Consider the following 22479-nt stretch of genomic DNA (forward strand, 5'->3'; position numbering starts at 1 on the left):
ACAATAAAAGTGAAGAGTAGGGTCCAACATAATTTTTTTTATTTAAATTTTCGAAAACAATTTTATTCATTTCAAAAAAGACCTGCTAAGATCGTGTTTATGCCGAGAATATACATATTAACGAACCTAAAATCAAAGAGTTGTTGAAAGCGTATTCTAACGATTAAACACAGTTTCGGCTTTTTGTGTACGAAAACTCGTGAGAAGAACACCAGATTAGATACTAAATACAAGGCAACAACAAATTATGCATGGACATACTGTATGTATAAAGCATAAAAATAATGTTTTCAACCTCCATATTTAAGATTGCTGCATGCATTTGAAAGCTTCTTGTTATTTTTGTTGTTACAAGCGGCTTCTACTGATTGGCTGGCCGACTGGCTGCCTGCTTGCAATCGCTTTTCGCTGCAATTATACAATATAAATATGTAAAGCAATAAAGAAAACACAAAAACAACAGAAAACACAAGTTGCTACTCAACTTATTTTCATGGCATTGTTGCACTTGCTTGTTGCTGCTGTTGTTGTTGTGTTACAAGAAAATTTTGTTAAAGAAAAAATCGTTAATTAGTGGAAATAACTTGGTTTAAGTGTTAATTAAGTTTAGTTTAAATGAGCTCGTTAAGAAGAAAAATATTACAACAATATATGCATTGAGCACATACAAACACACAACAAACATACACAAGTGCAGGCATGAAGAGAAAGAACTGCATTGTGTTGTTGTTGCAGGCAGGCAGTCAACAGCAATAGCAGCAACATGTGTGCGCAATCAATCGACAGTCTGGCTCATGACGAGACTGTTCGACAGCAAGCGAGACAGCTGCTGCGGCAGCATGCGGTAGGCAGCAACAATTTTCTTTAGTCACACAGATGAATGTGTGTATGTGTGTGTGTGCTTATGAGTTGGGTGTAAGTGGTTGTAAAAATAGCAATAGTACACGGTGGAAAATTATACACATAGGTTGTTTAAACAAATATTAAAATTATAAATTAAAAAAATTAAATTTTACATTTGAAAAATCATGAAATTATATTATGTTAATAAAAAATACAAAAAAATATTATTATGAATAAGAAATAAAAAAATAATAATTTAAAAAATATATAAAAATTTAAAAAATAAGAAATTAAATTTAAAAAAATATTGAAAAAAAAAAATAAAAAAATATAAATAAAATTTATTAAAAAATAAATAATATTAATATTAATTTGAAATTATAAATTATAAATTTAATATAAAAATATTATATATGAAAAATTATGAAATGTATTATTTTAATAAAAAAATAAGGAAAAAAATTATAAAAATTAAGAATGTAAACAATTACAAGATAAAAAAACAAATAAATAAATAGAAATAAAAATACAAATAAAAAAATAAAAGTTAAAATTAAAAAAAAAAATAAAAATAAATAAAAAAATAAAAATAAATAAAAAAATAAAAGTTAAAATTAAAAAATAAATGAATAAAAGTTAAAATTAAAATAAAAAAAAATAAAAGTTAAAATTAAAAATTAAAATTAAAAGATAAAAGAATATAAATTAAAAAATAATTAAAAACTATTTTAAAATAATAATTATTTTTTATATTTAAAAATTAATTCGCTTTAAACATACAAAATTATTTAAATCATAAATAAAACTATGTAAAAATAGTGAAGAAAAAATTTTAATGAATAAATTAAAAAATAAATAAATAAAGAAAAGTATAAAAAATATATTTAAAAATATTTTTAATTGAAAAAATAAATATTCAAAAATTAAATAGTCAAACTAAAGCACCAATTATTAAATTAATGACCGTTGACCACAACATTTTTTCGAAATTTAAATATCAGTATTTTCAGAACAATTAATACATTGTTGCTCTTCTTATCAATTTGTTGAAAAAAAATAATGTCCAAATCGTTTTAAATGAACAATATGGGGAAATGACAATAAATAATTAAAAATTTATTTTTAAGCGACAAATGCTAAAAATATATAAATTTTTATATGCATTATCAGCAAGTATTAATAATTTATTTTTAAAAACATCACAATGAATATAATGAATGAAAAACAAAGCATACTCGTATACAGCACGCACGAGGCGACAAACTGTAGGAGTCGATAACCTGTCATCGATAAGAAGTGGTTTGACAATAGCTCAGAAATACTCAACTCATCATAATACTATTTATGTTGTATTTTGGAACTTTTCTTTCATCAATGAACGAAAATGAAATATACAAATTTTGGAAGTTTTAATATTTTTTATAATTTTATAGAAATCCGACTTTTTTTTGATAAAGATGCATTAGAATATCGCTCAAAACTACATTTCTTCTATAATTTGACACAGTGTTGGACATTTAAAATAAATTTCCAAATTCACCACGTTGAATTTTAGTGGTAAACTAAGTTTAATGGCGGGTTGTAGATAGTTTTTGGGATTGTTTGAGCAAAAAGGTGGTCAAAATTAACAAAAAACTCGACAAATTACTGAATTTACAAATCAAATCTCTAAGATCTAGTAAATCCTAAAATTATAATTTTTTTTTAATATCAACAAAGCTGTGCATCTATAGGTGGTGAATTAAAACTCAACATAAGCTTTTCAAAGAGACTTATAACATATCTTAGGGTATTCTTTTTATTATTTTTTATTATAAAATTTTCACAGTGTACCTTTCACGTCTTTATTTATATAGAAACATATGTACTATGCACATATAACCAGGTCCGTATAGGGAACTTTGTTTACTCTGCTTATTATTTTCCACTTCTGTGCGCACACAAACGATTCGGGGCCCCAGCAATTATTTAAATCTTTACAATATTATTAATTATTTTTAATTAGTGCGCAAATTTATTGATAGCAAATGCTTGGCCGCAAACAACAAACGAGGGAAGAAGAAATAATTGACGCAATTTCTTTAAAGAAAACACATGCTGCCACACACACACACAAACACAGATACATATACATAAAATATAAATATATATTATGCAAGTATGTGCTTCAAAGAGAATGAAGCGAGAGTTGAGCAGCAAAGAAAACGGACAGAAAAAAGCACAGCGCCAATCAGTGAGACAACTTGGAACGGCAGCAGACCACATGTGCTTCCTGGCGGCAACCGGCAACCGACTGCTGAGTGCAACTGCAACTGCAAAATGCAACAACAAGAGCAAAGCAGTGCAGCCACTTGGCCCCCCACCAGCCGCCGGCGTCCACACTTTGCAGCGACGTGCGGGTGGCATATTTAGGAAGCAATTAACGAAGAAAACGGCCAATTGTATGCGATTTTTGTAGTGCATACTTGGTGTTGTTGTTATTGTTGTTGCTTACACACTTAGAGCGCCAACACAGAAACAGGCCGCGGCAAAGCCTAAACCAGCAGCCGCAATCATTCACATTCGCTCGCTGTTGATACTGATGTTGTTGTTAATATTTAGTGCCAGCTTCTGTGGCTCGACGCTGTGTGAGCAAAACTGTGAAGTATGTGGTGTTTAGCTGTTGCTCGCGCACCGCCCACCATGCACAGCAGCCAACAACCACTAGAGCCACCATCCGCATCGCCCATCGTCTGTCGCCTTTGCGGCTGTCTCTCGGTGAGTAATTGCCGGTGGTGCGTGGCGCACTCGAAATGGCGGTGAAGCGACGAGGGACGAAGGGAGACACTCTACGGCAGAAAGCGGAAATTTTAGCTAAAGAAAAACATTAATTGGCAATTATTGCTGCTGCTGGCTGAGCAAACACATGCCATACATACAGAGAAATATATGTATGTAGCTCTTGGGGCTGCCTACATATTTTGCATGCAACCGAACAGACAGACAGACAACGGTGTGCGAAATGGTTGCGAAAAAACGTGTGAGAGACGCTTGAAGACACACACACACGCTCAAACAAAGATATCTACAAGCAAAATTTGTACAACAAAGTAAAACAAAAAAGGAGAAAATTGAAAAAAAAAATTAAAAAAAAGTTGCCAGCCGATCGTGGAAAAATCGCAAAGATCAGACGCTGCGCAAAACAGGAGCAGCAATGGTTCGAGAGTATGTACATATGTATGGCTCACGAGCGGGTGGCGGCTTGACTTTTATAGCGCGTATAGTGGAAGGTAATCACTTGCTATATGTTTATTGTTTACTTTTGTGTTTACACAGCCTGTTTGCACTGGAGCAACCACCGGTGCATGGCAATATATTGTCATACACTCATACACACCTACAGTTGTTGGCAGCTGTTTGCTGCTTTATGTGCCGGGCAATTATTGTCGCTAGCATGGCTAGCTAGCCAGTCTAGTTGGCTAGCGCAACAATTCAATTAACTCGCTGAGTAATGCAGATTGATTAGAATCTGTCTGTCGACGCAGCGCACAAAGAGAAGAAAAAAATAATGACTTGCTCTAATGGCTAAGAATTTTCAAAATACATTTTTGCGCGCTAAAAGCTATATTATTGATATTTAAATTTTATTTAGTTTTTTGCTTTTTTGTTTTCTCATTAAACTGTCACTGATTGTTAAATATTGTCGGAAAACATGCAGTAGAATGCTCTTATGTCAGCCACACCCACTCGAATGAATATTTCAATGTGGAACCCATTAAAATATGGGGCACAGCAGCATAATAGTATGTTCGTGTGACTGACAATGAGTTAATAATATGTTCAAAATTCCAATAAAACTGATAACATTTAAAAAATCTAAATTAAATGATCATTTCTACCATCTCTTTCAAGAATTTTCTTCTTGATAGTATCAATAATTTGTAATTGAAATAATAAATTTGAAAAGCTTTTCAAAAGCATTTTTCCCTCTCATGACTCAAACTATACATATTTATTAGAAAAAAATAGTAATGTTTCCTAATTTCTTCTTTAAAAACTGTCTCAAATTATTTTTCAGAAACAAAATAAAATAATTTAATAAATTTCATCCGAAGCTTTCACTGTTTTCAACCAGTTTTGGCATTTTATATGCGACCATATTCAAAGCGATGAAAGCTCTGAGAAATGAAAAGGAGGAGCTTTTACAAAACTTTAGTTAAATTTTATTTTATCAGAGCCTCCGATGTTTTAACATGCTCCAAGCTCAGCAATTCAGTGAAAGCTCGTAATTTTAAAATATTATTTTGAAGTTTTGTTAGAAGCTCATGTATTAGTCTTTCATGTTTAATAAAGATCATATAATTTTCAAGCTATGTAAGTATATGTTATATAATATATTCAGAGCCTTGAAGAAATCAATAAGTTTTTATAAACTTTTCAGAAATTTAAAGCTTGTGGAGCTTTGAATAGTCTCACAAGTGCTTAACTTGTTTAAAAGCATAAAAGTAGAAGTAACAGTGAAGCTTTGGAAGATGAAAGCTTTTTTTAAAGCTTTTTGGTATGTGAAATGCGACGATCAGTTTTAATAGCTGCGATTAAAAGATCATTATGACATTTATCATGGAAAAGTACTTATGCGGATACATATTTCTCAAAATGACTTAAAAGCTTTTTTTTATAAACCCCTTAATAGCGAGATTTTGAATATTTTATTGATTTTGAAAACTTACATATGCGAATTTGTCCGTGTGACGCCTTCCTTTCGTACTGCAATAAATTTTCAACACACAAGGAAAATGCCGTAGCAACTATGTATGTGTGAAAACCGTTGAAAACTGCGTGAAACTTTTATGGCGCTTTTGTTGCGCACTCTGCCGCGTTGTTTATAATAAATATTTAGCAAAATGCGTGAAATATGCTAACGATGATTTATTTATTTTTTTTCTTACTTTTTCTTTTTTGTTATTTCTTGACTATCTGTGTTGTTGTTTAATTTGATGACTTTTTCTTAATTTCTCCGTAGTAAATTTTCTTGCACTAAATTATATATTTTTTTTTCTACGCAAACTGTTGCTATTAAATTTAATGTTTGTTTTTATATTTCTTTGTTTAGTACTAATTTTTATTTTGCTTTTCACGCGAATTTTATAAACACTATTTAACGCCACAGCGAATTGGTGTGTTGATTAGTAGATGAAAGATGCTACTTTTGATTGTTGAATTTTTTGGAATTATCTATTTTAGTTCCGATGAACACTTTCTTCTCAGGCTGTAAATATTTTAAAAGCAAATTAATTAATTTGAATTGGTTTTTAAATATTTTTCAACAACTTCGTTAGCAAACCAACGAACGTTCAACGGCAGAGATTTGAGTTGGTCATTTGTTGCGCTAGCTGCCCCACTGAGTGCCAAGTGCAAAGAACTGATATAAACACAAATCAATTTTTTTACATACATATTAAAAAATATATATTCTGCTTAATTATTAGCCATAGTGTCTGGCTCATTCGCTTTAACGCCTAACTTTTAGCCTCCAAGCTTATTTTATAGCACATTTATTGTGACTATTTTATGTTTGCTCATGAAATATAATTGGCAAATGCATACATATGGATCTTTGAAATTGTGTATATTTGTATTACCAACACAATTGAGTCTGTTTATATTACGAAAATGCAAAAGAATTCGCAGCTGTGGGTGGTATATAGGCCAAACAAGTGATTAGAAAAATATAAGTAAACAAACAAATTTAATTTAATAGTAGCAAATGCTATTACAATTAAGTAAATAAACGTGAAAAAAAAATTAAAAAATAAAAGAAAATTAAATTTGAAAATTATTCTTTAAACTTTGCGAAAATGTTTTTTTTTACTTCATTATTTATTTACAATCTATCTACATTAAGATATTCAGTAAATCAGATCTAGTAGGTAATGGCAGAGGTAGATTTGTCCTTGAGCAAATCTACATAAAGGATTACTTTTTTTACATATACATAAGTAAAATATAATTAACTTAGGTTATTAAATACATTCATCAAAAATTCATTTTCATTTACATTTTTTTTTTTTGCCAGACTTAAATATAAGATAGTTTTAGAGAAATGATAAATTTAATATATGAGAACGTTAACTATACGGCTAAGTTTCATAAGTCTAACAGACAAACAGCAATTGGGTTTATATGGTTTGAGAGACGTGCAGTATATCTAGCACTGTATTTTGGGATCTCATTTTTTATAAAGGGAATACCTAGGTCGTTATGGATAGCTTCATTGGTAACAAACCATGGGGCGTTAATAAGTGAAAATTTATTACAAAGTAAAAATTTAGTATAAATGTGTTGAGAATTAATAAATTAATAATAATGAAACATTCGATTTATAGCCTTTTCACACAGCCAAATTAATTGAACAATTAAAATTTTAATTGAGAAACCAGTTTTTGCTCTTCGCACTGGCGGCTACTCGATAACCGATCAGCTGTTATACATTTTTGTTTTTGCTTTTCAGGTAAGTTGGTAAATTTCAACAGCCGATTGCTATTTTTAGCAGCGACATCTACCGTCTAATAGCGTGAACAACAACTCGCAGACAAAGAACGTATAAATAATTACAAAAATGGTCTTTATCGCAGAGTTGCATTTCATTTTCAAGTCGATTAATTGAACAATTAGCTCCTCCTATGGTAAATAGATCTCAATCAGCATTTTAATCGAGCAGAGGCCGGTTAATTGATCAATTAGCTCCTATGTGATATGGCTATTAGATTTTGTTAAAATTAGCTCAAAATAATTTTTATATAATTTAATAATTAAAAATTAAAAAAAAAAATATTTTATTCTTAATTTCATTTTATTCTACTTATTTTTTGAAATTTATTTAAATTGAATTCAACAAAAAATAACCAGCACTCAACAGACTTAAATATTTGTATGACTTCGTTTTTAAGTTTTAATAGTTTTGAAAAATGATTTGAAATTATATGTATTCAGACAATAAATTTCCTCATCTTAATATGAAGAGTATACACTGAGTGCTCAGCCTAAGACATCAAGCATAATACGCGACATTCTGTTTTATATTTATTACCGTTTTTTATTATACAAAGCATTAGTGAGGCATTAAAATAATTTTCGCATTTTTTAGCATTAGCAGAGTCCACACACAAATATTTTCTTGGAAATTTATCACACAAAAGCTTTCAAGTTTTCCTGCCACATTGCGTCCATAGCTGATCTGATCTCAACAAATCCCTTTAGGAGCAAAGCCAACAAGAATATTTATTATTTAGATGGCAAAGTGAACGCTGAAGATCAACAAACATTGGTGGCTGATAGCTTGTTGTTGGCGCGCTGTGACACAACACACAACAAGTACCGTTGTGAACATGTTGTTGACACTTCAAGGCGTCGTCGCCAAGCAACATATGTATATAGCAAATATAGGTGCGTGACACCCATACTATGGCATGCATTCTACACTTGACAAATTTTCAGCGCGTGCTTTGCTCACTAAACCAATCAGCCAGCCAAGATGTAGGCAGACAGACAGCTTTAGCTCTAGCCAACCGGAAAAGTCGGCAAGCAGGCGGCTAAGCGAAATGAGCAACAATCTAATGGCCAAACAATTCAAACAAAGTGGTAAAACACGTCACTTGTCAGCGAAAAATTAAAAAAAAAAAATGACAAAAATAGCAACAACATTTGTACGCACATGTCATTAGAAAACAACAACAACAATATGAAAATAGTTTTGTATTTTTTTGTGTAGGCGCTAAATACGTTTATAAACAAATGACAGGCGCCTGACGTATTATTTGTGAACACACACACACACATGGAAGAAAAAAATAACAGTTTTTCATTGTTATTTCGTAGACGCACTTTTTCTAAACCAAAGACAGACAAATAGACTACACTTGCTGCTTAAATAAACCGGCCTTTGCTTAGCCGGTAAGCGCTTTCGGTCACACTTACTGTCGTCGTCGTCCAGGAGATTGTTGCAAACACATTTGTTGCTGTCAACGCGCGTTAACGGTTTTTACGTACACTAAGTGGCTGTCTCTCCACTCCTCAGATATGTCGCTCACGTGTCGCACGGCTGACACGACTTGTCAAGCAGTCAGTCAGTCCGACTGTCAGTCACTCAGTCATTCAGTCTGCTAGTTAGTCAGCCCGTTAGTCAGTTGACCAATCTGCTATTCACCTTTTCTAAACAAAATGTCTTTCAAGTGCTTTGTTGTTCTTGCTGTTGTTTTTGTTACGTGTTCATAATGCCCGTTGAAGCTGCTACTGTCATTGTCACTACTGTTTATAATGTTTAGTGTTATTGCTGTTGTTGTTGGTTTAGTTGATGTTGCTGATAGTGTCAGCGTCAGTAGTAGTAGCTGTGTGTTGATTGCGATCGCAGCGTCACGTCTCTTAACAGTCTGATCACATTTCACACGCTTGCTGCTGTTGTTGTTCTTGTTGTTTTTGTATATAATATGCGTCGTTTACTGTTGTTGTTGTTGTTGTGTTTTTGTTGTTTTTCTTAATATAATACTTTTGCCGGCGACAGTTTGTTAATGAAGTTGTTGAAATTGTAATGTGTTGCTGACACTTGTTGTCAGTTGACAGTTTGACACAAGTTTAAGTATTTTGCGCTTTATTTTTTTGCGTTCCGTTATTATTATTAGCAGTAGTAGCAGTTTTTATTAAATTACTGCATTTGACTTAATTTGCAAGCTTGTTGTTTTATGAGTACTTATTATTGTGTTTTAATTAATTTTTTGGTTTTTTATTTATTAATTTTTAGTGTTATTAACTTAATAATTACAAATAGAAGATAAACAGTTGACATTAGATTAAATGTATGTTAAATTTATTCACACACTTTATAGGCAATACTTAATATTAATAGGGGCACAATAGACCTTAGGTCGCGGTGCAATCCTCACTATATAATCTGATCTAATATTAATAGAAAATCGTAAATATTTAGTTTTTGAAACTAATCATTTTTAATTTTAATGAAAAAATATTTTTAAAAATTGTATATATATTTTTTCCAATTTATTAATTGATTAATTAATAAAAAAAATTATTTAGTATTTTATTAACATTAATTATCAAACTTTAAATGATTTTAATAGAGATTTAACAAAAAGATTGCCTTGAACTGTTTTCAAGTGTCTTTTTTCGTGTTAAAATAATCAGGTGTTTACTGTAGTTATTTTAGAAAATGTTATTAATTATGTATTTGTTTATTTTGTGGCCATTATTTTAGATTAAATTTAGACAAACGTTGCTATTCATTTTGCGCGCTTTCATTTGACAGTTGTCAAGCATAACTGCGATTTCTTAAATAAGCAGATCCATCAAGATCAGCGAATTAGACACAATTAATTAATTTAATTTTCTATTATTATATTAAATAACATATTTTTATGGATATGTCGCCAATTCAGTACTATATTTGATACGAAAACAACAACAACATATGGAATACAACTCAAAGTGTGTTTTAATAGTAAATGATCTAATGTCAAATCTCTTTGATAACAAAAAAACAGCATTCTTGTGTATTTTATTTAAACAAAATTGAAATGATTAACTCTGTTCACTCTTATATTTTTTATTGATTTATTTATTTATATTATGATTAATTTTTTTATTGAATTTAATATGTAAGAATAATTTTTTTTTTCGCTCTTAATTTTTTATTGATTTATTTCTTTTTTTTTTAATTATTATTTTTATTTAATTTAATAAATAAGAATAAATTAATTTTTTACGCTATTAATTTTTTATTGATTTTTTTATTTAATTTAATATATAGGAATAAATAATTTTTTTTATTTTTTTTTACTTTTATTAATTTTTTATGTAATAAGTATGAAGAAATTAATTTTTTTTTAGTATTATTTTTTTATTTTTTTTTTACTTCTTATCGTTCATATTTTATTTTTTTTTACAGAAACATTATAATTTATTCTTTATCTGTACATTTATCTATAACACTAAAACGTTTGCTATATTGTTTTATATGCTTTTATTACTTAAATTAATTTCTAACTGTCATAATATGTTATTTCCAGCTACTATTATAGTTTATCTTCATTTTAATGATTTATTTAATAAATTTTTATTAGTATAACAACTTTTTTGCATTAAATACAACAATTTTTTTACAAATAGCAGCAATTATAAACAATTATTGTTATTTTTAATAATTATCATCATCATTTCATAGTAAACAAAAAATCAACATTATCAACAATTTGAGACAAACAAAAATGAAAAAAATATATAATGTTTTCGTTCAGTATTTTTTAATTTTATTAAAACATTTTTATTTTATATTATCGCAGTATTTTTTAATTACACTAAATTGTTTATTATATTGTTCTTTATTTATTTATTTTTTGTTGTTAATGAAATTAATTACTTTTTATTCATTAATTGCAGTAAATTGTTTATATTTTTGTTTTTTTTTTTTATATATTTATCTATTTTTATTAATGTTTTTTGTTTGTTTATAACAAATAATGGTTTATTTTATTATTTTTTTATTTTATTTTACTTCATTAATTATATTTTATTAGAATTTAATTTTATTAAAGCAATTTTATTTTATCTTATTAATTGTATTTCAATTTTACTAAATTGTTTATTGTATTGTTCTTCTTTTTATTTATATTTTATTTTTTTTTTATATTATATTATTTATTTTTGTTAATGAAATGAATTCCTTTTTTCCTTTTATTTTATTGTTATATTATAGATTTTATTTATTTATTTAGTCATTAATTGCAGTAAAATGTTTATATTATTGTGTTTTATTATTATTTATATTTTTAATTATTATTATTTTGTTTATTAAATTTTATATCGATTTGCTTCCAATATTAATATTAATATTTTATTTGTTTTTTGTTTTTTTAAATTAATTAATTTTTTTAATAAATCATAAATAATAATTTTTAATAAATTTTTTACTTTATTTATAATTTTTTTATTATTATTCCTTTTTCCATCAAACACTTGTATCAAACTGCCATTTTTATAAAAAAAAAAATCATCTTCATTCCACAACAATGTTTTACCTGCTTTTTCTAAACAATTAACGTTGCATGCACTTTTTTCACACTTCTCGCGCACGTTACTGTTACAAATTATTATTATTATTATTTTTTTTTTATAATTTATATTCACTAGTATGCATTCGCACTATACGCTACTCACTGAGTGTTGTGTTAATTTGTTACACGAAATAAAGATTTTCTGCTTTGCTATTTTCTGCACAATGCCTGTTGTTGTTGTTGGCTGATTTTTCTCAAACAAACTTATGCGGTGGCATGTAATATACAATGTTGTTGTTATTTAATTAACGCGTAGTCGCAATTGTGATTTCTCAATTATTCGTTATTTGCTTTTAATTTGCGCTCTTTCGCTTTTGTGCTTATTGCCGGTGCCGTTACCACTGCCACTGCTATGCTATGCTTTTGCTGCCACTGTATTTGTTATTATTGTTGTTTGTTGTAGATTTGCTGCCGATGCCACAATTCAATTTTAATTAACTTTGATTTTTGTAGACAAACACATACAAACAAACATTCATATATGTATGTATGTATGTGTAAGTGTGTTGTTGCACTACAATTATAATTGGTTGGCTTTATGATATTGCTTTTGGCAAAACGTTTGTTGATTGATTGAAAACGCACTTTCGCGGCGTAAAATCACAAATCACAAATTATAAATTACAAATCACAAAACCAACAGCAAACAACGCGCCGCTCCCACAATTAGAAAACCGGCTTAATGTCGAGTATTACACGCTCCAAAAGCACCGATTCGCTACGATTATTTTTTTTTTTCAATTTTGTAATTAATTTTGTTTCCTCGATTAGAGCGGCCAAATTGCCAAATTGCAATTAGCGCCACGCAAAAACCGCACAATTTTTTTTTTCTTATTTATTTATTTATTTTTGCTACTAATTAGTATCGCTCGCGCACCTTGTTGCCGTTGCCGCTTAAAAGATCACTTGAGCTCGCTGCTGCTATACAATCGAAGTGATAAAATTCTTTAACTTTTTATTTCACTAGTCAAATAAAACTCGCGAAAATTTGCGTCTCTATGAACCGACAGCGTCGACGTTTATTCGACGAATGAATGAAAAATCTGAGTAGTTGAAAAATGAATCGCCCGCCTGGCCTGGCTACCACCAAAAGAGTCTCTGTTCTGTCTCTGCTCTGTTGTTATCGTTGCTCTGTGTACACGCCGCGCATACCAACAAACAAACCAACGAACGAACGAGCGCATAAACCCGCTTGGTGGTTGCCGACTCGGCGGCCTTTGTTTTGACTTTGTTATCGTTATTGTTGTTGGTGCCGTTTGGTCCACCCCTTTGCCTTGCGCACTTTTCAAATTTCCCACAAAAGGCACACACACCAACCAACAATATGTTGCTGAGAGCTGTTTGGCCAGCCCAACTGGGACTTTCCATGCATGTGAGACCGCGGTGAGACCGGCTTTTTCACTATGCTCTGCAGCAGTACACACATATGTATGTGCGTATGTGTGTATGTATTTTCTCAGCTACTCAAGTGCTCCATCACACCACTTCCAGGCGCCTACCGTGTGCTGCTCGCTTGCTCACTTTCTCAGATGCTCTCTCTCCTTCACTTGCTTGTTGCTGCTCCACTTAATGGGTGCTCTGCTCTGCTTTGTGGTGGGGTTGCTTTTGTGGTCGGCCGTTGTTGTTGTTATTGTTAGTGTTACATAGCAGCTTTTGCGCACATTCCGTTGTCGCTTTGTCCTTTAGCTGTGTTTTTGTTGTTTTTATTTTTTTTACAAAAGTATCTTTTTTGTTTGTGGACAGATTCGCAGCTGATACGCTATTGGACAGTGTCGTCCTTGACGTGCACAGGTATATAAAGACACCCCACTCCACACCACGTATACGAAGTTACATATTTACGTATAACAGTATATTCACAAGGTAGTTTTTTAGTTGGGGTTACATAAGTGGAGGTTTTTGGAGAATAGTTTTCTATGCTTCGGTATACATAGGTATGTACGTAGAATTAATCTATTTTCTATTAATCTTTAATTTATTTTTTTTGCAAATTCTGCATCTAATTTTAAAGTCTACCATTTTCCGAAAATAAATTATATTAATTTAAGGGTTTGCATAGATTTAAATATAGATAAATGGACAATGTTTCATTGAAGTAAAGCGGATATAGAAATACAAACTTCTAAGGACCTTATCGGTGTTGTCAGTTTACCATCCAAGGATAATTATTGATAACCAAGATGAGTTCTTGACAATCAATAGAGAAATACAGTTGAACTTCCATAACTCGACCTCAAAGTTCTCCATAACTGGAACACTTGAATTGGCAATATAACTCAAATTTCATACAAATTACCTTCCGTAATTTGGAAGTCTTGGAAGTCTGTCAAACTCGAAGTCTTTTTGTGGATTATGGTGATTCGAGTTAGGGAAGTTCAACTGTATTTAATTCATAGGTTTCAATACTAACCGTCAGGACTTCAGGATTTAGGACTTTAGTTTATTTTGAGTTTTGGAGCATAGAAATGCCATAGAATAGAATAGAAGTTGTAGAGGAATATACTGCAGCCTGTCTACATCAACTTCATCAGTCCCAGCACTCTTATTAATTTCAGAATGGTTGTCAATGCGTTCCTCAGTTGGACTGCTATGTTCCAAAATTTTACACCTGCTACTGTGAAGTGCCATACATTCTATTAGCAGGTGTATGGGGGTTCCGGCTCCAAGTCACAGAAGCGACAACTTTCTAATGAGACTATGCCCAGTTTGTATACATAGGTGATTCCAGAACTTACAGTGACATCAGGGTTCTTAGTTTGATTTTTGAGACGTTTATTACACACTTAAATCTTTTGGTGTTGTAGACTCGCTGTTTGCCGCTAGTGTTCTTCCCTATTTATAGTTAGTTTCCTCTTTTCGGAACATCTCCCTAATTGAGTATGGCCCCACTGCTACAAATTGTTCTCAGACAATACTGTAAAATCTAATTTGGACTCGGTAACTAAATTTTAACAATTTAATTTATATATATTAGTATATGTGTGACTGCAGAGACAGTTGGGCTTAAAATGGTAGACGGAGAATATCATTGTTCGAGAACTAACTCAATAAACTCATATGATCGTTGATTGCACTGTTGCGCAAATATTGAAAATGTGGTACTGGTAAATATAACGATAAATGTTATACCTCTTGAAACCTATGAAATCTTTGTTACTCGATTACAAAAAGATTCTAAGACATATACATTCGAAATGCATTCAATCCATATCTTAAAAGGCATTATTGAGCTGATGATAGGAGTCTTCATGGAGGTAATTGATCGCGATTTTCACATTTTTGCAATTAATAGAAGATATTATTAACGAAAAAGCTGTTCAAAGTTGGCATATTATAAAAGCTCTTGGCTTAAAATTGGTAACTCCGAAATAAAGAATAAAACATATTGAAAATTTATAAAAAGTTTAGTAGAGAAAAAGTTCGCCACAAGGGGCGACCACCATCAGAACTGTTTTCGAATAACTTTCAGGCATCAAAGATAGAGGAACAGGCAGAGGATACATTCTTTTATTCAAATATTAATAAAATATATGTAACTAGTATGTTTAATTTTCTTTTAAATTATCAGAATTATTAAAATTTATAGAAATACCGTCGCCACAACAATTTACTAAGGCATCAATCTCCTACAGCTCCAGCTACCCCTCATGCGCTGACCATGATTTGTTTATGGAAACTCAAGAGCTAAATAAATAACAGCTGATGCATTCCAGTGAGAGCGCAACGGATGAATACCAAAATAAAATACGAGTAGCACGTGTGCTAACAGGAATTGCTCTCCACAGAATGAACGTAAACAAGAAAACTGTAAAGTGACTGTTAGCAACAACAGCGAACTGTAAACAACTGCATATAAAATGTAAACCAGTTTTATGGGGACAGAGGTGAGTATAATTAGATTTTGTTTGTTGACAAGTGATGGATATTGGATATTAGCAGTGAGCATATAAATAAAAAAGTAAATAAAACAAAAAAAATTTAAATAAATATTTTTTTTATAATTAAACAAAAAAAAAATAATTTAAAATAAAAAAATATAAAAAAATAATAAAAAAAAATTAAACAAAAATAAAAATAAATTAGTAAAATAAAAATTAAAAAATTAAAATATTAGTGCATTAATGAGCGAAATTAGGTTTCAAGTTTTACTTGGAAATTCGACACACCTCTCTTGTTAACTGTGAGAAATTAGCTTGAGGGTGTAACAATTAACTTTGTAGGCGGTCGCCTAAACCTCCCAGCAAGTGGGTGGAGCAATGTGCATAATAACGGGTGATTTTTTTGAGGTTAGGATTTTCATGCATTAGTATTTGACAGATCACGTGGGATTTCAGACATGGTGTCAAAGAGAAAGATGCTCAGTATGCTTTGACATTTCATCATGAATAGACTTACTAACGAGCAACGCTTGCAAATCATTGAATTTTATTACCAAAATCAGTGTTCGGTTCGAAATGTGTTTATCGACAAATTTTGTTCAGCGATGAGGCTCATTTCTGGTTGAATGGCTACGTAAATAAGCAAAATTGCCGCATTTGGGGTGAAGAGCAACCAGAAGCCGTTCAAGAACTGCCCATGCATCCCGAAAAATGCACTGTTTGGTGTGGTTTGTACGCTGGTGGAATCATTGGACCGTATTTTTTCAAAGATGCTGTTGGACGCAACGTTACGGTGAATGGCGATCGCTATCGTTCGATGCTAACAAACTTTTTGTTGCCAAAAATGGAAGAACTGAACTTGGTTGACATGTGGTTTCAACAAGATGGCGCTACATGCCACACAGCTCGCGATTCTATGGCCATTTTGAGGGAAAACTTCGGAGAACAATTCATCTCAAGAAATGGACCCGTAAGTTGGCCACCAAGATCATGCGATTTAACGCCTTTAGACTATTTTTTGTGGGGCTACGTCAAGTCTAAAGTCTACAGAAATAAGCCAGCAACTATTCCAGCTTTGGAAGACAACATTTCCGAAGAAATTCGGGCTATTCCGGCCGAAATGCTTGAAAAAGTTGCCCAAAATTGGACTTTCCGAATGGACCACCTAAGACGCAGCCGCGGTCAACATTTAAATGAAATTATCTTCAAAAAGTAAATGTCATGAACCAATCTAACGTTTCAAATAAAGAACCGATGAGATTTTGCAAATTTTATGCGTTTTTTTTTTTTAAAAAGTTATCAAGCTCTTAAAAAATCACCCTTTATAAAAACAAAATCAGAGACAAATGTAGTTATAAATAAATACAAGCATATAAAGTATGTAAAAATATATTTCTTCATAGAAATTAGGGGTGTACGTAGAGTTTAGACACAGGTAAACAACAGTGTAAATGAATTAGTGAGTGATTTTTAGCATCAAAAGCTTATTGGAACCACATGCACACCTCCCAGCTTCTAGAAAAGACCAGCGCTTTAGTTACAAGTAATAAATAGGTAACTATATATATAAGTAGGAGTATGAGAAGGTCGCTAACGAATGAAAAAAGTTGTGATCGGACATTGCTCTGTTTGAAATGAACGCTAGTAAAGGGTGCACATTTTTAATTAAATGATAAATAGTTTTTTTCGGCAATGACAACAAAGGTAGCATAAAGGCAGGGATGGAGGAAAAGCGGCACACAGTAAGCAACTACAATACTTCATCATGCCGTTAGTAGCTGGAAAAGTAGCGGTTACATTTTGACAGCCATGTAACCCCTTTTTTGTTTGTGCGTAAACGTTGTCATTTTTTAGCATTGCACCCCTTTTTAGTGACAGTACAAAGGTTGCCAAAGAAATGCTTTCTTGCTTTATTTTTCACAAATACTGCGTGTTGGAAAATTGAAAAATGTAAAACGAAATAAAAAAAATAGCAATAAAGTCGCCGTGTGCGCACTGTGAAGATTTGCTGCCGTTGGACGCGTGTTTTTTGAAGGTGTTGACGCACTTTGTGGTCCATTCTTGTTTTTTTTTTTGTTTTTTGCACTAATGATTAGGGTCTTTAATGGCCATCATGCATCTAATGAATGAGTTGACAGAATGTCATTTTTTATTTTTGACAGTTTTAAGATTGCGCTGGTGAAGGCGGAGTGAAAGTGGTTGAGCGTTAAGTAGTCGGTGGAAGCTGCAACCCGTTTGTTTATTTTTGTTATGTGGTTTGATACGGTGGTTTGCTTGAGCAAACAAATAAATTGACTTTTGTTTTGAATTACTAAAAATACTCCAGAAATCAGTTATAATAACGGTATTCATTATTTTTAATCACTCTGATCCTCTACGATAATGACATATGATGAATTGAATTATTGTACGCAATTTTATACTGAAGAGTGGTGGGTTTTGAGATATTCCCATTTGGAAAACATTTCGATCGATGCCAAATAATCGTTATGCGTGGTTTTGATCTCTTCTACTCACATACACCTAAAGAATCTAGAAGTAGAAAAATCAGATGTATACATTCTTCAGAAACTTTTCAATTGATATCCGGAATCGTAAAGGGAGCATCAGAAGGGACGTGAGAGTCATCTCGAATGATTTCTAGTAAGCGTCTTGAGAAGTAGAGGCATAAAACGAACAATATCCCATCAAAGGACCTCTGTACAAAGTGAAAATACAACCCCACATCACGAGTACCACCTCTTAAACCCATGTAATCCACCCACAGCCTCGGCTGTGTTAGGGGTACGAATTCTGGAAGCCCGAACCCTTCTCACAGACGAATGAAAAAGTTCATAGAACGGTACGACAGCACGGAGGGAACCCTGACTGAAGGTCTGGTAAACGTTCCGGGGCCGCTAGACGCTTAACGCGCAAACAGTGATTGCAGGCAGACTAGTGGAGCTCACTCCGAAAGAAATAAAGTACCTTTCGCGTCAGTAAAACTAATAGGAACTCCTGAGGTTGCAAAAATCTAGAAGAGAACTAAACATCATGCCTCTTGCAAAATGCCGTCTTTGTGGAGAGAGTACGTCACCGGAGGAATAGATTCTGTTTAAGGCGATGTTCACCGAGGTCTAATCGTCGTCGTCTTCAAAACAGGTTAGTCTTAAAGATCGGCCTAGCCATCATTTCCGTAGAAGGCATTAAAGTCATCCGGTCCATGGTGGAGGATCTGAAGCTAACGGACAACTTCGAGCTATGTAAAGACCTACGGACTCCATTTTAAAGATGCTGGTCAAGTAGAATATGGGTTGAAGACGAATCTATGGGAGATATCTTTGAAAAAGGGGACTGATGGGTAATGACCAGAATCCAACTCATTCCTATAATCTGATTTTGATATATGTAAGTAGTTGGTTGAATAATGAGGTTTACCGGTCCAAAACCGGTTTACGCCTTTGTTGTTGCTTCTCTGCACCCACGACTCCATAAATTGACCTTTAAAAACTAAATATAGATCGCCAGAACTAGATCGGAAAATTTATTATAGAAATAATGGAATCCAGAATTGAAGACAAATAAAAAATTGTAATCTAAGTATCACTCAAGCAAAATTAGATTCTCCATAAGCTTATTCCTCATAATAATTAATTCAAGATACAGAGCGGCGACCATAACCTTAACATCAACGGCAAATTATACATAAAATATAATAATAAACATTTCAATTAAAATAATTAATACAATGCGTTGTTGTTGTTGGTGTGCGGCCTCGTGAAATGAGTGGCCAGTTGTTTGGCGCTTTGTGTGAGTATGTGTTTGTATGTCTGTATGTTAAAATGTGTGAGCTAAGCACTCAATTAACCATTTTAATGATTAGAGGGCAGAAGGCCACGCAGCCAGCACACACACGCGCATGCAAAATAATGTGGCATGCAACCACCCTCTTTTTTTGCTGAATTGCTTTGCTTTCTTTACAGCGTGCTTTCCAATTATAAATAAACATGCGAGTTTGAGTTGTTGTGAGCAAAGAAATATCGTCGGTTGCATGATAGCGTTGTAACTCCCCAACAAGGACGCCGCATATTTATTAACATATACTCGTACACACATGTAATTGCTGGTTGAAATGCATGAGTGTGAGTGTGTAGAGAAGCTGCTCTTCACCCACATTATTGAGCACTCATCATCAACCATACAGCGAGTGGTAATCATTTAGAAAGCTTTAATGCTGCCAATGAAGCAACCGACAAGGCCATGCCACACAATGTTGCATGCCACACTATGGATGTAGATGTATGTATGTATGTGCTTCTATTTAAAATTAATCCAACAAAAGTGCGTTTTGATGGATAAACACGTGGCGGCAGCATAAAATCTTCACAGCACTCAAATGGAGAAACTTCCGACTGGCGCATCCACCATTCGAGCGAGTGAAGGGTGCATGTGTAGGTTGGCATTGTCCTTGTCGCATTTTATGTATGTTGCATTAGAAAATTCATTAAATTGAATTTCACGAAATTCAACCACCAACGGTGCTAGTGCTCCTCATATGTGGCAGGAGTCTGCATGCTGCTATAACAAGTACAAGACTCCCACCTCATACTCAACGCAAGCAAATAAATTGCACGCTAATTGCTCGGGTTCAATTAAAAACGCTCTTCAAGTGCTACCCAAACCCGGTCGTGGTGGCAAAAATAGAAAATAATACACGAAATATATAAATAAATAATGAGCAAGGACTTGGGAGAGCAAGCCTCTTTTTTTTAAGTGATAGAGAGAGAGAGAGAGAGAGAGTCCTTGCGTGCTAAATGCAATCATATTTTGCACAATTATCGCAATTACATTTGCATAACAGCGAGTTTATAAAAGATTCCTACTTGCCACACCCACCTCCCTCCCTCCCGGAAGCAGCACAAAAGCAAGTAGACGCGTGTTTTTTGTTTTCACTTGTATTTTTACATCAAATTCAAACTTTTTTACAAAAAATTATTTTTTATAGAACTTCAGCTGCATAAATTCCTTCTAGCCACCCTTCGTACCCCTCTCATCGCATAAGCGGCGGTTGAGTCTGATCTGTTGCAAGCATTTGTACAATCAAGTTGCAAGTGACACACAAAGAGACATCAACTTCAGCCACAAAAGCAGCGTACGGCAATTGCTTATGTTTATCCTTTGTGCAAATAATTTCCTAATTATTGACATACATACATACAAACACAATCGTGTGTAAATGAATTATTTGAGCGTTGAGTACAGCTGTGTGGTGGACTGGTTACTCTCATTTGTTCGGTGCTAATTGGCATATATCAATAGGAGGTACAAAGAAGATACATATAATTATACCAATGTTTGCACGTCTTCGTAGTGGAATGATATATACAGGGTGTACCAACAGGACTAGATACATAGATTGAAAGTGAGTGGTGGTAAAGGCAGTAATGCTCTTTTCAGCTTTTAATATTTCCATTTAATGCAACAAGAACGATATCGAAGTGGAGAACTATTCAAAGGAACAGAATAACACTATGGAAGAACCCAGCAGCTGACTCAGAAAAATGTCTTAATTTGGTCAATAGAATGAAAAATCTACTGAAAATTCATGGATATAAATTTAAACCATATATTTGAGAAGAATCTTGATCCAACACACAGTCAAAAATATATAGAAGCTTTTATTCATGTCTTCTAAAAATAAATCGTCCCATTTTAAAGGCTGCCTTCGAAAGAAATTGTAAGCTTTATATAACACTACCTCTATGGTTAAAATGATTTTTTGAAAATAAATGCCTTTATGGCTAGTCATGATTTTCAAAAAAAAACAGTTTTTTGATTTTTGCATTTTCGTTAAGTGCAATATTTTATAAAGATTCTCTGAAAACTTTAAGTCGATCCGATAATTACTTTTCGAGTTATTCGACAAATAAAGAGCGCTCCGGCACTCCAAAACGCTAGTATGAAACTTTAAATGCGTTTTTCTCAAAACTATGTTTTTCGAACTGGTGACAACTGTAACTCGAAAACCGCTCAGTAGATTATTAGGAAATTTATATAACTTTTAGAATACATATTAAACTCAGACCTGACGAAAAATTTTTTTTTTCAAAAATTTCGGTTTTTAGAGAATTGATTTTTCGGAAATCTAGAAAAAGATTTCCTGAGCCCGCAATTTTGTTAATTTTTGAAAAAATAAATAAATTTAAATTTAAAATAAAAAAGATTATCTATTTATAAAACTAATTTTTCTTATCTGATTGATTTTAGATGAATCTCCAAGGACTTATGATTGTCACCGCAAAAACCTTTTTTTGAAACTGGGACAACACAGACAGCTATTATATAACTTTGGAAATTATAAATTTTTATTTTTAATTTTCGTGACTTCAAGACAAAACATTGCGTAATAATGCCATCATATTACTTTTGTAAAATAACATGATTTAATAGCAAAAACAATTACTGAAAATTCAAATTTTTTCGTGTCTCTGGCTAACCTAACCTCTTAAAGCTCTTGCATTCACAACTTTTCCTTCATTCCTTCTTGTTTCCTGAGCAGCAATTCTATAACTTTATTCGTTCGATTTATGAGAAATAGAATACCCATTTATTTAACAAGTGCTTCGGCATTTCTCACTATTGAGAAGATATCGTAAATATACCCATTTAGACGGCTT

At 32.3% G+C, this 22479-nt stretch overlaps 1 protein-coding gene and 1 long non-coding RNA gene across 3 annotated transcripts in view; both read right to left on the reverse strand.

Moving 5' to 3' along the window:
- Nucleotides 1–13887, reverse strand: part of LOC128922085 (uncharacterized) — a 79013-nt gene extending 65126 nt beyond the window's left edge. The window contains exons 1-2 of one of the 2 annotated variants that reach the window (XR_008471354.1): nt 11910–13885; nt 5553–6091 (exon numbers count right to left, since the gene is read on the reverse strand). This is a non-coding gene — a long non-coding RNA (uncharacterized LOC128922085). Of the gene's footprint in view, nt 1–5552; nt 6092–11909 lie in introns of both variants that reach the window. The other variant, XR_008471355.1, reaches the window with a different exon arrangement.
- The window catches only part of LOC105214666 (paxillin homolog 1), a 165271-nt gene that overhangs the window by 118855 nt on the left and 23937 nt on the right, over nt 1–22479 (reverse strand). The gene's annotated exons all lie outside the window — the stretch shown is intronic.

Source organism: Zeugodacus cucurbitae, chromosome 5 (assembly GCF_028554725.1).
Source record: "Zeugodacus cucurbitae isolate PBARC_wt_2022May chromosome 5, idZeuCucr1.2, whole genome shotgun sequence".
In the NCBI taxonomy this organism is placed as follows: Eukaryota; Metazoa; Arthropoda; class Insecta; order Diptera; family Tephritidae; genus Zeugodacus; species Zeugodacus cucurbitae.